Source organism: Canis aureus, chromosome 13, assembly GCF_053574225.1.
Source record: "Canis aureus isolate CA01 chromosome 13, VMU_Caureus_v.1.0, whole genome shotgun sequence".
NCBI lineage: Eukaryota > Metazoa > Chordata > Mammalia > Carnivora > Canidae > Canis > Canis aureus.
Genome location: NC_135623.1, coordinates 26865032 through 26878278, shown reverse-complemented (window position 1 = coordinate 26878278; position 13247 = coordinate 26865032). Strand labels below are relative to the sequence as shown.

General features: G+C 37.8%; 1 protein-coding gene across 8 annotated transcripts in view; it reads right to left on the bottom strand.

Annotated features, from left to right (window-relative positions):
* NAV3 (neuron navigator 3) overlaps positions 1-13247 on the bottom strand; it is a 1006607-nt gene that overhangs the window by 654886 nt on the left and 338474 nt on the right. The gene's annotated exons all lie outside the window — the stretch shown is intronic.

The window sequence follows — 13247 nt, the reverse complement described above, 5'->3', positions numbered from 1 at the left end:
TACACATAAATTAGAATGAAGTTTTAGCAAGCTTTCTCTAGAACAGTGTTTTTCAGTATCTGCACTGTTGACACTTTGACCAGGTAATTCCTCATTTGAGGGGACTGTCTTGTGCATTGTGCGATGTCTGGCAACATCCCTAGCCTCTCCCAACTAGATGCAACCCCCGTTGTGACAACCAAATATGTCTCCAGACATTGCCAAATTTCACCTGGGGGGTAAAATTTCTCCCAGTTGGGAACCACTACACTAGAAATTCTGTGAATCAGAGGGTAACTCAAATCAGGGAAACAGATTAGACTGCTACCACAAAAGAAGAAAGAGTAAGTGCTAGAATTAATGGAGTAGCATGAGGAATGGAGGGAAAAACATAGATTTGAGTAACATTTGAGAGGTAAATATAACCTGACTGATCAACAATAATGCCCAGCTGTCTTGACTGAGCAACTAGACCATGGTGCGTATCAAACAAGGACCATGGATGAGAAGGGGCTCATTCATCCATTCATCCAGCAAGCACTTAACCACTCTCTAGGCGCTAGAAGACCAACATCCTTCTCTTGTGGAACTTAGATGCCAACAGAGGCAGGCAAGTGAAGAGATGTAGGAATAACACAACTTCTGAGAGTGGTACCTGCTATAAAGGGATGGTGCTTGTGGAAATGTTTAACGAAACTAAAGCTAGAGACATAGGGAGACTATTAGTATCATATGGTGATTTTATCATGTAGCCTTGGAATTAGAAGATGAGAAATTCGATGCCCATTCTGCTTTTAACGGGCTGTGCCATTTGGCCTGTCTCAGTTTCCCCAATCATGACCTGAGAATAGTAACAGATACTAGCAATTATGTAATAGGATTATTAGGAGTTGTTAATGGGAAACAACATATTTGTATTTCTGCATCCATGTGCATGTGCCCATGTATGTGGGTGTACGTGTAGTGTAGTACATGGTGTGATATACCAAACAGCACTCAATAGTAAGAATTATTATTATAATCATTCAGTAGTATGGGGGTGGGAGAAAAGCCTTTCCCAAAGCCATTAAGCACTTAGGCTTTTCATGCTTCATGCCTTCATTCAACAAGTTTTCATCATGTGCCCACTCTGTGGTTATACTGTTCTGGGAGCCAGGGACCCCACAGTGAACAAGACAGACAAGGTTCCAGGATTCGGAACCAAAGCTGTTACTGGCAGCTTCATCATTCTCAGCAGCTGGGTCTCTTCACTTCACAGCCTATCTGGGTGGCTCCTTGATGTAAAACCAGCAAAATTCCCAGCATGACCTCAGAACAGTCCATTTCAAGGGTGATATATAATAGCTAAAAAGCTACACCAGGGTCTGGGGTACAGAGAAAATTAGGTAGCTGTTTCACCCTCCCCAATCTACAATGATACTAGGTTTAAAGTTGTTTGAAAGAGAAATGGCTTGGCTCTATAGAAGGCAATTCCAGTCAATAATGGTAGCCAAGCTGGAATCTTGCTAAAACTGCATCCTGGGGCCAGTTGTGCTCTAAACAACGACACATCTCCTACATGGGAGCAAGGGGAAGAACAGCTGAGAGTATAGAACAGAATAATGATGCAGACATTTTTGAAACAATGGGTTCCAAGAGATGGAAGGTTGTAACTGCCATCCCAGGGCCCCCTTGTGAGTGATCGCTGTCAAGATCTGCTAATCAGTAGTTCTCAACCTTGCCATACATCAAAGTCACTTGGACACGTCTTAAAAATAGCCAGGCCTGGGCCTTAATCACCCTGAATCAAAGATTCTGATTTAATTGGACTGGGTGGGGTCTGGGAATTGGCACTTTTATGAAGTTCCCCAAGTGATTCTGAAGTTTGTGAACTTTTTTGTGAACTGCTGGCCAGAATAAAAACTGAGTATAATTTAAACAGAAATGTTTGCAACAAGGGCAAGATATTAAAAAGTCAATATAATTAGAAGAAAAATTAGAAGATATATTTTATCCAATCCTCTCTGGGTCTTCTTCAAACTTGGATCTTGACCTAAGAGTACTGATGACTAAACAATTCAAATTCATTAACAAAAATTCATAGTAAACTGATAACTATTTTTTAAGAAGTTGCCTTATTTTTTGGTATGTCTTGTCAATTAACTATAAATAAACTATGATAAATAAGTATAAATAAGCTAACATAAATAAGAAATGGAAATCCATTTTTAAAACTTCCTAAAAACAATCTTATCCCTCAAAATTTAATTTCTTTTCTTGATCTCTATCTTTCTTTACCACAGTGTCTGGTAAACTGGATACCAAGTTCTAATTTAATATAAAATAAGTACTCTGTATTACAGGATAATTTTACCAACAGCAACTAAAATATGTAAATATATCAGTATATTATAAATAATGATTGCTACAAATTAAACCAAAAAAACAAAAATAAGGAAAATAAGTTATATATTTTTAAATTGACCAAAAATAATTTGTATATAAATTTCAAAGGCATTATTTTTCTAACAAAACTGCATGAAAACATTTACAAGACATTGTTCATTTCTGATTCACACAAAAAAAATGGTATTTCATTTCCCAAGGACTCACACTGAATTTATATTATATTTCAACAAATAACTGCCCATTGTGGAATGTGGTATCACATATAGGTAAAAATGACATCATTAAGCATAAGAGATGTCTGAATGGAGACTACTTTTTGAGATAAATATCAGTAAAGAGCTTAATGTTATAACAATTTTTGCTCTCTAGCTAACTCTATATCTGGATAACAAGCACTCTGTGTATTACTCTGAAATTATGATCCTAGAAGAAAAATAACCTGATTAGTCACAAAAACCACAGATGATCAAATTAATATAGTACTCAAAAGACTATATTAAAGGTGATTTCAGGGCAGCCCTGGTGGCGCAGCGGTTTAGCGCCGCCGCCTGCAGCCCAGGGCGTGATCTGGAGACCCTGGATCAAGTCCCATGTCAGGCTCTCTGCATGGAGCCTGCTTCTCCCTCTGCCTGTGTCTCTGCCTCTCTCTCTCTCTGCAGCTCTATGAATAAATAAATAAAATCTTAAAAAAAAATAAAGGTGATTTCACATACAAAATAGCCACCAGCCCTAACAACAAGGTCCAATATTGATCTCAAGGTCCAATTGATCTCAAGGTCCAATATTCTTTTGAAGTCAATTACTGACCTTAAAAGAAAAGAAATACATGAGATACAAAGGCTTTTGTCTCAGCTAGCAACCTAATATTCTATGGTCCCAATTGCTACCAAATAGTATTAAATGATAATTCTGTGATACTGTAATGCTTTACACAGTGCTGTGTAGTCTATATAAGAATATTATTACCCCACTTTACAGATAGTGGAAATGGAGCCTCAGAAGTGGTAAGCAACTCACCTAAGAATGTTTGATCAGGGAAAAGGTAGAGATGAAATTCAAAGCCAGATTTTCTTGGCTCTAAATATATAGGTTTTAGTTTTGTAAAGAGAGCCACTGTACCTGTTAAAGAATATCCCTGTTTTTCAAGCATAAACACCAGAGAAATGTCTTTCCTTATTCCATGGGATAGAAACATTTCTCTCTAAATTATGGAATCAGAAAGAGAACAAACTTTACTTTCTTTTATTCTCTAGGAGGGAAAGAGGGCAGATTTGTCATAAAAATTACAGAATTTGCTAAAAAACACCATTTTTAAACCAATATCCATCGTGCTTCAGTCACAACTGTCCATGCAAATTAATACAAGGAACGAACTCTTCAAAAGCACTGAAAAAAATGTCATCATCAAATCCATATTTTAGCTTCTTTCCTAAGTTTACTAAGCCAGAATCTTACAATTATTTAGGTCACTCCCAAACTCCCCAAAACACATAAGTAATGACCTTACATATCCTCCATAGTAGAAACTACCATCTATCAATTTATATTATCCTAGACTGGCACAAAGTAGGTACTTGTGTATCTTTGTTAAGCCATTATTCTCATCAAAAGCTTTTGTATCTGACATGTAAGTTCACATTCGTGGGAACGTTTAACGAATGAGTCTAACCCCTCCCTTATACTAGAAACTCCGTAGGGTGGCACCGCACCTTTTTCTGTTAATATTCACATCCCCAGAACAGAACATGCTGCCTGGCACACTCAGCTGGCCCTCAGTACCGTTAGTAAAGATTACTATATATATAGGTCTTGGAATAGAGGAATAGCTTCAGACCTACAATAAGCACCCTAAGCCTTTGCTGTCGTTATTGTTGTTTGTTGAACAAATGAGTAAGTTATTGGCAACCTTACCACAACCTAATGTAACAGATAGGAAGCTCTTATAGTCTAGATTTTACTAGAATCTTTTTTAAAAACTTAGAGAAATTATATAAGTAAAACAAAAATCCTTGGCACGGATGTATTCTGTAATACCATCTCACAGGAATTAAATGGATCAGAGTAGGGTCTGATTAAAAGACATATCTAATCTTGGCAGTTCCTAAAATATGAATCAAATTAGAAACTAGAGACCATAAGGAGCAGACAAATCAGCCTCCTGAGTGTATCTCAGCCTTGACTACCATCCAATCCCTTTATTCTGCATGGCAGACTGTGTATTTCAGAGATAGTGGCAACAGTGCCTTCTTCCTGGCATGTTCTTCTGCAATGTGAAGAACATTCCCTCCTAAACAGGTGAAGTCTACTTCCTCTTCCCTTCAATGAGCTGGCCTTGGTGATTTTCGGACTAAAAGAATGTGGCCAGAGTCAAGTGCTGAGATTTGTAAGACCAGGGGGAAAACGTCCTAGAGCTTCTACCTGGACTTCCTGAAACCACCCAGCTGAGCCCAGTCAACTCAAAAAACCATGACAAATAATTAATAAGTGGTTAATTATTTGTTACTAAGGTTGGTAATGGTTACATAGCAACTAATAATGAAAATTCGGGGAAAACACATGTGACCCCTACTATATGCAGGTACTATGCCAGTTTATACTATGAGGTACAAAACTATTGAGGACAAAGGATGAAATTCAGAGCTACCGCAAGTATTAACTAAAAGTGTCTGATGGCCCAGGTTACCATGATCCTCTTATCCTGGCCTCTTGCAACCTAGCAGACGTGTTGTTTACTTCCATGCAACTATCCTGTAACTTATCTGGAACCTCTGCCTGGCATGCTCGGCTCATTCCACTCCCCTCAGTCAGCTGACCACTACTCAATCTTGAACTTATTAGTTCTCCTTTTTTACTTACACATTCATAACATCTTGATCTTGTCCACTCTCCACATCTTGAACATTTATCACTCTTCTAATTAATGAATTGTGTGTTTATTGGCTTACTATTTATCCCAATAAACAATGAATTCCATGAGAAATGAAGCCAGGCACTTATTATAGTATCATAAAGACACGAATATGGCACAGTACTCTGCGCACAGTAAGACTTTTGCTTTCTTTTTTTTTTTTTTTCTCCCAAATGAACATATAAGATGTCACACTACAGGCCACTGGGAGAAAGAGGACTTCTAACAAATCTAAGGCTTCTTTACTTTGTTTATCCCAAAGATGACAAGCACAGTATCCAAAGAGCTCTGGAAGTTCTAACAAGAGGATGGGCTGGCTCAGGTAGGTGAGTCTTTGTACGGCTTGGTGACAACAGATCTGTAATACAATAACAGACACCATCAACTTCCCCCCCCTTGCATGCTGCTTAAAGACTTCAGATACCCAACTCAGGTACAACTTTATTCTAAAGGATAAGGGTGTAGTTTCTGGAATCAAATAAAATCAGACAGGGCAGCCCCGGTGGCTCAGCGGTTAGCGCCGCCTTCAGTTCAGGGTGTGATCCTGGAGACCAGGGAATGAGTCCTACATCAGGCTCCCTGCATGGAGCCTGCTCCTCCCCCTGCCTGTGCCTCTTCCTCTCTCTCTCTCTCTCTCTCTGTGTGTGTTTGTGTCTCGTGAATAAATACAATCTTTAAAAAAATAAGTAAATAAAATCAGACAGATCTACAGACACATTTTACTTCTACAAATCACTAGTTGTATCCTATTGGGCAATTTCTTTTTCTGAGCCTCATTTTCCAACACACACAAAAAATGAAGATAATATATTTTCATGAAATTATGACAAATAAAATAATGTATGGACAACCCTTGACATGGAGTCCAGTAGGTTACTCAATGAAGTCATTCTCTTCTCTTTTGGAATGCATAACCACCACTCTACAATGTTTCATAATGGATACCACAATGTAATCCACCATGAAAATCAAAAGTAAAAATGTACATCAGCTTCCCTTATGATGACAGAGTACTGCTTACTGAATTTTTATCTATTTAACTGTAAATCATCCATTAAAAACTTAAAGGAAACATTTGTGCAGCCATGCAAGTAGGTGAGGTAACACCAAGCTAGCTGGAGGCTCACTTCTGTACTGTTCTCAAGACACATCAATTTTTCCCTATGCATTTTCAAGCGGAACCCAGGATAACTCTTCACATTTTAAATCACAATTTGGAAGAAGCAGTTTAAATTCCAGGGAAGAAAGAAACAATACTTTGTACTTCACACTGACTATAAACCTGAGGAAAAAGAATGACAGCCTCATTGTCAGTGTCTCAGAATTGACACATACCCCAAGAAGCTAAGTCATCCTCATCTTCCTTCTATGACTACCACTTGGCACAATCATATGAGAAAAATGCTAATGAGGCTGATACAGAAGGTGTCAGGAGGAAAAAGCGTATAACTTTGATTTGAGCATTACCCAAGCTCTACAACCTCATCAAAATGTTTCTCTACACTCTCAGCTCTTGTCACTGAGTATCTACTATTTTTGACTATTTACCTAAGTCAACCTAAAGCTTAAGAATAGATTTGAGAAATTTTACAAGAACATTTAAAATGGAATGAGGGCAAAGATACAAATTTCTGAAAGAGAGATCAGAAACCGTTTAAAGGAAAGAAAGGTACTAAGAAAATGGTATGACAGTTCTGCAATGGAGGATCAAATGTAGCATTCAGCTAAAATTTTGTGATGGATTTCACAGTCCTCTTTGCAAGCAAGTTCATTTGAGAGGCAGATTTTGTTGGCACTGAGTTCTAGGAAGAAAGCATTTTGTGGATCCTTATATGTAAGGAACATGTTGAAAATGAGATGAAAAATACTTTTTGAATATGAGATTGCAAAACTATCTTTTTATGGCCGTTTCTCATAACAAGGTTGGATGAAGACTAAAGACGAAACAGTAATCATTTCATGAAGCTTAAATAATATGTTCCTTTCCTGAAGATAAAATCTGATGAAGAATTCAGGGGAAGCAATGAAATATTCTCTTTAGGTACTTTTGACTTGTGGTTCCAAGACATCGGGAATTTCTACTAAGTAAAATCAAGGGTTGGAGGAGAGAAGAACACAAGTAGAGGGTTTGCCAAGTGTTACTTATGACAGATATATGTATTTTTATGTCTCTCATCATGATCACTTAAAAAAGAAAGGCTATTTAAATAGCAACAAAAAAAAAGTAGGAATATTAAGTTAAAGGGTCAGTCCTTTAGTAAATTTTATGAAACTTTTGCTAGATCACTACACTGTTCTAACATGTGTTTTTCCTACTTGCCACAATCAGTAAAAGTTTTGCTACTGAAGAGCACCAGAATGCAGGTATTTGGGGATCAGTGCCTCAGATAGTTTTTCTAAAATCGGGGTCAGGTTCATGGATAAGTAGCTCTGCCCTCAAATACTGCCTAAAATGCCGTGGGTATCATGTATGTTTCAAAGTAACCTACCTAGCAATAAGCTCAGGATTTAGTTTCTAGTGAGTAGCCCAAATACAAACCTAATACTGTCCACTGGAAAGAGAGCGAAAGCCTTCAGAAACAGGCAGGCATTTGACATGAAAACTGTGACATCTGATTTCACCCAGATGCCACTTAGCTCTCAACAGGCTGTCAAGATGCCTTAAGAAAGAAGGTCAAAGTTTTTCTAAAGGAATAAAAGTATAAGTCGCTCAAGTGATGGGCCCAGTACTAAGCTGAGCCTACATAGTTCTCTACTAGAGAACACAAATAAATGTTGAGTTGGGCCAGGAAGATGTTACTATCCTTTATTATCTCTCCTCTAGCACACAATACCAGCTCTTGAAAGGCCTGCCAGAACAAATTAACCCCAAAAGCAATACTCAAGTCGTCTTCCCAGCTGCACTCTTGAAAAGAATTATTCAATCTTGTCCATGCGAATTTGGACAATTTATATGCCAGAAAAACTAACCTACACTTGGCAAGGTTGAAGTAAAAAGATGTTTTTCCTGACAATAATTAACCAAAGTGTGGCATGGTTTAGAGCAAAATCAATCTGTATTTAAACCCAGCGGGTTCTGACACTTAAGAGCTGTATGACCTCAAGCAAGGAGTCATACCTTAATCTCCATAAACCTCAGTTTCCTCTTCCCATCCTCTTTTAAACCTAGGATGATTCTGGTGACTAAGTGCACACTTTAATAACGTGGCTAAGAGCAGGAACTCAAGAGTCATCCTGGCCCTGACACTTACTGGCTGTGTAACCTTGGTCATTTATCTCTGTGTCTTGGAGTGACTACTTATTAGTTTTAAGTCCAAAAGACATGGCAGGTAGATACCCCATTATAACTCTTACTAACTCCCATTAGGAATATGTCCCAATACCATCATGTTTCAAGGCTACAGGGGACACCCCTAGCTGGTTCAGGTCCTTCACTGTTTGCCCTTCTTCAGGTATTGAATAACACGCCTGTATCTGCTGCCCCCAGCATTCTCATTCTGTACAACCCTAAGCACAGAATATCTCTCAGGTCACTGACCTTGGAAAAATGATTTAGCCTCACACACATCCATTCTGATGAAACAGGGTGTCTCTGACTTGGCGTGGACTGAGTCAGCTATGTCTAGCATGTGACCTCCTTCACTTCATATAGATTAATAGGTATGGATTAATATTCTTGGGGAATTTAGGTGTTATTTTAAAATTATCCATGCTTGTCCCCACTAGAGTATAAATTCCTCGAGGACAAAAGCAGTGGCCTGCTCATCAGCTTTGTCCCACCACGGTTCGTCATACAGCACACACCTACCTCTTGTGGTCTAAAGATGCAATGAAACAATGTCTAAAAAATAACTAGTAAAGAACCCACCCCAAAGTAGACTCTCAATAACTAACAGTGCCCCTCAAATTGTATTTTCCTTTACCTTTCCACAAAGTAAGGCTGTGTGAAGCACTTAGCCATTTAATTTCAATTTTTTACTTGACTCTTATCTTCGAACATCAAGTCACGTATGATTCATACGTGAATATTTCAGTTCTGTGATGTTGTTTTTTGTTGTTGTTTTTCAAGTCTAAAGGTCATCACTAAAACAATGGTTTCCAAGCACTAGTTACTTGATAAATAGTTGATGGATGGAAGAATGCATGAATGATTTCAATCTCCTTTTCAATCTACTCTATCATCTCCTCTCCCAAACATTATAGATGTAATTAAGAATTTAGAGCAAACCAGTATTTCTAAACTCATAAAGACCAGAGCTCACATACGGAGAAGTCTAACTCCCAGTCTTACTCATATTCCCACCCATGGAGGCAAGTGCCCTTTGTTTTGCAAGAACATCTGTGAGTAACCAACAGAAGTAATCCAAACTTCCAGGGTTTATGCAAAATTAAGATTTAGCTTCTACGGTATAGTAAGAGAGGAAGCTTTTGGTTTGCAATGTAGAGAGTTAAAAGTCTCTGGGTCTCTATCACCTTCATTTAAAAGCTCAGCTTAACAAACCTGTCCATTAGATATATTTCACCAACATTAAGTTATTATGACTTTATAAAGTCCTGATAAAGTAAAAATATCATATATACATGAATAAGAATCTCAAAAGAGCTATGTAAAAGTAGACTAATATTAATTTGCTTCTCTGTAAAATGAAAATGTAAGATGGAGAGTTGTTCAAGAAATTTTTATATAGCATAGATTATCATATGTAAGTACTACACAGATATTTTCTGAAACATATTTTTAACTTCAAAAGTATTTTGTCACAAAGCTCCAATTTCATAATGCCTAATAATCTTATAAAATCTCATATAACACTTTAAAACATAGTAATGGATAGTTTTTCACAAACAAAAAATTCCTTTTAATGGACATCAGCTAGCCAGAAAATGAATTTAGGTTGAAGATGGTTTTTCTCTCTCCTTTCTTCTTCTTTTTCTCTTCTCTTCTTTCCTCCTCTTAGAATTTTGGATATTTTTAAATGAAATATTCCATAATTCAAAATGAAAAACAGTGATTACTCAATAGCCTGGAAGAAACAGGAAATAATATTCAAGGTGATGTTCCCAACTTACAGGCTTTCCCCAGGCTATGCCTAAAGGAGAGAGAAGAGAAACCAAAATGTGTTTTCCCACTTCTACTTTTCCCGCAGCCCCAAGAAGACCTCCTGGCAAAGCTGTCACATCTAATCTTAGCTTACATTCCTGGATGTCCTTTACTCACTTCTTATTCCGTTTCCAGCTGACAAGCTGAAGAGCACATCTGCGGTTTCTCGTTTTGATTGTAATCTTTTTAACTCTAGTCTTCACTACAGATTCTATTGTCTGATAATCTCCCTACTTGAACCCATTTGACTGACTCAGAGTGCCAGGTAGCAAGCAGGGACCACACCTTCACCAACCATCTTCAGTCCCTTTTCTCCTTTTCACTCAATGCCCAAGTTCCTCAAGACCATGACTGTTTCAAACAAGGCCCAGGGATGCAGAGTCAAATTGTCATAGACCTGCACTTTAAGAACGTGAAGTTGAAAGAGAATGTGTACCTTTGCTCATGATTACATGCCTAGCAAGTACTAGATAGAGGATTTGATCTCAGGTCTCCCAGATTACAACAGTCCCTATTCTTAACAAATTTTTACAATATTTTCTTTATTTTTAAACACATGTGAAATAGGAATTACACTTATTCTGTATACCTCTTGAAATCCTGACTTAACAATTAAACTAGTTTTTAGAATACAATAAATATTTACTCAAGTAGAAATCACTAGGCCATCTCTCAGAATTTCTGTTTGGATAAGAGATTGGTATCTTAATCTTGAAAGCCATTAGTCTCTTTTAAAGATGTGGTTCTTTATATCTGCAAATGGCATACCTTATAAAGGGCTAGTATCCAAAATATATAAAGAACTTATACAACTCAACACTGAAAAAAAACAAATAATCCAATTTTAAAATGGGCAGAAAACATCGGCAGACATTTCTCCAAAGAAGACATTCTGATGGCCAACAGACACATGAAAAGATGTTCAACATCATTCATCATCAGAGAAATGCAAATCAAAACTACAATGAGATATCACCTCACATCTCTCAGAATGGCTATACTCAAAAACACAAAAAACAAGTGTTGGCCAGGATGTGGAGAAAAAGGAACCCTTGTGTACTGTTGGTGGGAATGCAAACTAGTGTAGCCACTATGAAAAACAGCATGGAGTTTCCTCGAAAAAAAAAAAAAAATTAAATAGAACAACCATATGATCTATTAATTCCACTATTGGGTATTTATCCAAAGAATACAAAAACACTAGAAAAGATGAATGCATTTCTTTTTTTTTCTTTTTTAAGATTGTACTTATTTGACAGAGAGCAAGAGAGCACAAGCAGGGGGAGCAGCAGAGGGAGAGGGAAAAACAGATTCCCCAGTGAGCAAGAAGCCCAATGTGGGGCTTGATTTCAGGGCTGTGAGATCATGACCTGAGCTAAAGGCAGATGCTTTTAACTGACTGAGCCACCCAGGTGGCCCAATATATGCATTCCTATATTTACTGCAGCATTATGTACAATAGCCAAAGTATGGAAGTAACCCAAATGTCCATCAAAAGATGAATGGATAAAGAAGATGGGGGGAGGGGGGTGTGCGCGCATGCGCACGCGCGCGCACACAATGGAATATTACTCAGCCATAAAAAAATAATAAAATTTTGCCATTTGCACAACATGGGTGGAGCATGGGTATTATGCTAAGTGAAGTAAGTCAGTGGGAGAAAGATAAATACTGTAGGATTTCACTCATATGTGGAATTTAAGAAACAAAACAAATGAACAAAGAAAAACAAAAGAGATAAACCAAAAAACAGACTTAACTATAGAGAAAAGCCAAGGTTTACAGAGGAGGGGGGTAGGGAGACAGGTGAAATAGGTGAAGGGGATTAAGAGTATACTTAGGATAGGCACTGGGTAATGTATAAAATTACTGAGTCACTAAATTGTATACTTGAAACTAATAGAACATTGTATGTTAACTATACTAGAATTAAAAAATAAATATTTAATTATTTAAAAACCAACGTCTGAGGCAAATATTTCAGAATCAAGCTTAAATGGAAAGTACAGTCCCAATGAAAAGAAAAAAAGTAGGGAAGGAAGGAAAGAAAACACAAGGAGGGGTCAGGAGAGAGGGCATTACAAAGCTTCACAAGAAAATACAGCCAGTGGTTCAAGCATGATAGGGCGATGTCCTCAAATATGGATACCATGTGGAAACACGGCACCTTGGGTCAGTTAGGAGAGCATTCTGTCTATAGAGTTCTTTAAGCTACTTTCTCTCATTGGGCAAAATCAAGCCCCAAGTCATAATAACCCTCTAATATTTCCTTTTTTTTTTTTTATCCTGTCTTCTACATAACTGCTGGAAAAGAAGCCAGAGTTAATGAACTGTTTGGATAGCATCTCTTGTAAGCCTAGAAGTTTTATGAGGACTCTCCATGAGACTTGTTAGTCTGGACCTAGAGGTTGGACCTGGGTGTCAGAGCTGCCGTGGCCAGGCCTCACCCCAGCAGAGGATGTATTGTGAGATAAAGCGGCGACAATGTGGTGAGGCCTTCCATTAAGCAAGTTACCAAGCCCTGGAGAGGCACCAAGTTGGGTCTAATACAGCTGCTTAGACAGAGAATCTTATGCTCCCTTGAGTTCCAACAGCCTATGATTCAAAACATCCCTGTGGGGATGATAACCTGCTGAAGATCAAATAGCCACGTTAGCAGCAGCAGATTTAAAATGCAACTCCTGAGACCTTGTCTAGTGTTCTTTCCACTACAGCAGAGCCTTCTTAAAACTCCTCAAAATCCTTCTGTGTCCTCAGAGTCCTCTGGGTAGCAAATATCCATACATGTATCCCAAACTAATAAATTGTGCCAGCTATTTAGATATTGAATATTGAATTTAAAAAATATATCTTTTTTAAACATGTAGTCTT